Genomic DNA, 599 nt, shown 5'->3' on the forward strand with positions numbered 1-599 from the left:
CTGACGATGTGCAAGTGTAAGTCTTGGCACCTGTGCACGAGAACGAGAACGAAGACCCACCTCTCTTAAGCGACGACGAATCGTTTGTTCGCTGACATAATGTAAAGTAGGAACTTCACATCGAACACACCTTGCAGTAATCGTTCGTCTTCTCAAAACGTGGCGAACAATTTCTCAATCTTGTCGAACTGTTGTTATATGATGACGGCCATTTTCCTTGACGTCTCGTGTATTGTCCTGTCTCTTGATATCGTAACCACGCTCTATTTATTACAGATACGGATACACCGACACGTTGCGCTACATAACGCATACTGTACCCTTCTTCCAGAAGTGCGATTATGCGGGTAACTTCGAATGCTGGCAAGTGTCTGCGCGGTATTTAAAATATTTGCAATATGCGACTATCTTTGATACAAAGAGCAAACTTCTCAATAGCCTCAATCGAGAAAAGAGAAGACTTGAAGTTCGCGCTAAGCGAGTTCGAAAAGTATGCGTCTATAAGCGAGAGTTTTGCGTTAGCGCCAACTTCGAGTCTTCTTCTTTCGCGCTAACCCAAAACTCTCGTGGTGCACATTGGATTACGCTAATGTCGGCGG

The sequence above is a fragment of the Trachymyrmex cornetzi genome, unplaced genomic scaffold (assembly GCF_001594075.2).
Source record: "Trachymyrmex cornetzi isolate Tcor2-1 unplaced genomic scaffold, Tcor1.1 scaffold108, whole genome shotgun sequence".
NCBI lineage: Eukaryota > Metazoa > Arthropoda > Insecta > Hymenoptera > Formicidae > Trachymyrmex > Trachymyrmex cornetzi.